Raw genomic sequence first — 3,031 nt, 5'->3', positions numbered from 1 at the left:
AAGGCAATTACAATTAAATTGTAACTGTTTTCTAAATTTTATTCTGATCTCGTTAGTGATACAATTCATCTAACACTTTTCTTCCTGGACTTCGCCAAAATGCAATACAGTGAAACAAAATAAAATAAAGGAAACGAACGTTTAAAATTCAATAAATTAGACTCAAGATAAACAAAACCAAATGAGATAAACTTACAATCAAGCGTAAGAGGTCAGAGGCCATTGTATTTGTACGATAACTGAAACAAATTGAAAAGAGAAAATTTGACTGAAGTGTAATGCCTTTTAAAGAATTTAACATGTTTAACGGATCACCAAATTTTAACAGGAAACCGACAGGCACGCAGGAGGGTGACTACCTTGGGCAGTGAAGATGCACCCTCGGTAGGCCTGTGTGAAGCGTGGATATACGCCGTGTTGAAGATTCATCTGCAACAAGCTGACTACCCGTACACAGACAAAAGGCATACCCGTGCGGTTACGTCAATATTGACTGCCGCAACGTTAACGATACTTACTTACCATAAACAAAGTTTTTTCCTGTCAACCTCCTTGTCTAGTCGACTATTTTCAAACTTCAGTCGTTCAGATATAGATACAACTGAAGTTAACAGGTTTAAATGAAAGGAATGATAAATTCATTACTTTTTCAGTCTAAAAACTCCAAAACTAACTATGATGAAACTATTAAGTATCAATTAGGTCGCAACCCTGTCGTCTGAAGCCACCACGTAGTTCTGAAGCCAGACTGGCGGCTTGCGGACTCGGCTGGAGCTTGCCTCTGGGTGCTGGTGAGAAAATATTAAATTCGTTTTGTCTTTGACAGTAAGTTCAATTGTGCCACAAGATTTAGGTTAACAGCATATAAAAAAAAGACAAGTCGAGGATAGAGTCTACATAAAGTTCACTACACAACTAACCAAGTAAATACGTGGCGTTGCTATTTTCTGCAATATTTCACTAATTTTTCATTGTTAACAGTTCGTAAAATGAGCTCAATTCTGCACAGACATAAGATCATTTAAAACTCGGTGTTACCGGTGTGTGTACCTACCGCTGACAGCATAGTTCGGGAAGCTGCTGGCAATTCCTCGTTCTCCTTCTCTTCTCGCTTGCGTTTTTTCCCCTTCTTTTGAGCAGGCGGCCTCTCTGATTCAACTTGATTCTCCTGCTTCTCTCTCTTTTCCCCCAACTCCGCTTTTCCTGTCTCATTCTTCTTCTTCTTCGCCAATCTCTCCTCCCTCTTTTTCTTTTTCTCCACTTGCTCTTGTAGAACTTCCGCCGATGTGAAAACACGCGCCGTTTTTATGGCCTTGGAAACCTTTGTCTTCTTCTCTTGTACCTGTGGCGGAACTAGCAGGTCCGACAGCTCGGTTGGCACCATCCTGCCAACCAACACGTTTGTGCGAGGTGGTCCGCATGTCTTGCATCCTGGGGCCCTGCAGGGCTGGCATGATGGTACATGGGTGCCATTGTTGACTTCGGAATCTTCTTGAGACGTTGAAGGGACATCGATGATTGACTGCCCTACATTCACCCACCTTTTGCTCACAGCCAAGTAAGATTATGTTTTCATCTAGTGCTGTTTGGATTGTCTTTACTGATAGGTGAGCCTCGCATTGGTCAAGGAGGAGAAGTACTGGCCTATCCGGAGGGAGGGTGCGGACGTAGTGGTTGCAGAACCATTTTTCGAACAGGTCTTTGTCCATGAACCCCGACTCCGACACTGCGTACAGGGTGTTATCCGGACCACTTTGTGTGTACGCTCCACTGGGAAAGCTCTTCTTGTAAATGAGCATGGGTGCCAATGTTTTACCTTCTGCAGTCACAGCAATGTGGAATGTTACACGGTTCTTTTGTGCCAGAGCTTTTGCATCGGGACCCCCTTAACCCCCTTCGGCACAAGAACTCTCCCCCGATTGACTTTCATCGATATCCCGGTTTCATCACAATTGTGAATAAGATTCGGCTTGTTTTGTAGACGGTTCTCTGCTACGATCTTAGTGTACAACTTGAAGAAATCATCTACCGTCTCCTGGCTGGACATTTTTGCCCTCTCCCTCGACAGGGGGTCTTGCGCCCGGTGGGCTATCTGCGGGTGGCGCTTTTTAAACCCCCTCCACCACTTTCTCCCAGCAACTAGTTTTCCACTTGCCTCGCAGATACGAAACCTGGGGGTTTTGCCGGTTGTTTTGCATTTTCTTTGATGGATCTCACCCGCAAGTGCCTTCAGAATGGGGACAGATATGGGGTGTCCCCATTCCGCCATTTTTCCTATGTACTTTTCTAGGCAACTTTCCTCGTCATTCATCAAAACGGTCTGACCACCGGTGGTCAAGGGGTGGAGACCCCTGAGCTGATCTGTTAAGGTTTTTCTTGGAACTGAAAACAGTTTTGATGCCTTGTTGGCATTTGAGCCACGTTTTACTGCATCGATAGCCTGCTGCATATGCGACACTTCGTATTGCTTGTATGCTTTCGCTGGCGTAGTGCCTAGGCCATTGACACAGTCCTGAAGTGTGGCCATACTGAGTCGACTGCCGGAATTCCGCTCTACACAAGGGCTAAATGACAGTCAAGAAAGAAGAAGAAATTATTTATCACTTTGTTTCTAATTACGTATACAGACTTTTAATGTTGATCAAGTCGATTCGACAATTGATAGTGCTTGTTATATTTCTTGAATAAATCCCTTTGTTGTTTTGTGTGTGTCCATATGTGTGTGTCTCAAATAAACTGTTGAGTCTGACGCTTTCGAAAGAATATATTTTCGGACAACACAGAGTCAATAGTTCTTATAATATATTTTACACAAGGTGAAGGAACTATATCTATAGTAATAATGATTAATTCTTAATCAAAATAACATATACTGGCGGAGCCGCACATTGAGCTTGAAACTGTTCTGTTATTTATAGAATTTCTGGAAATAACTTAGAATTTCTGGAAATAACTTAGTATTCATATGAAAACATACAGCTGTGCTTTATACATTTATGTTTTGATCATGAGTTCCTTGTATCTAAAGTAA

This window comes from Branchiostoma belcheri, unplaced genomic scaffold, assembly GCF_001625305.1.
Source record: "Branchiostoma belcheri isolate BF01 breed outbred unplaced genomic scaffold, Haploidv18h27 scaffold134, whole genome shotgun sequence".
Classification (NCBI taxonomy): Eukaryota; Metazoa; Chordata; class Leptocardii; order Amphioxiformes; family Branchiostomatidae; genus Branchiostoma; species Branchiostoma belcheri.
Note: the sequence above shows the minus strand (reverse complement) of the source record.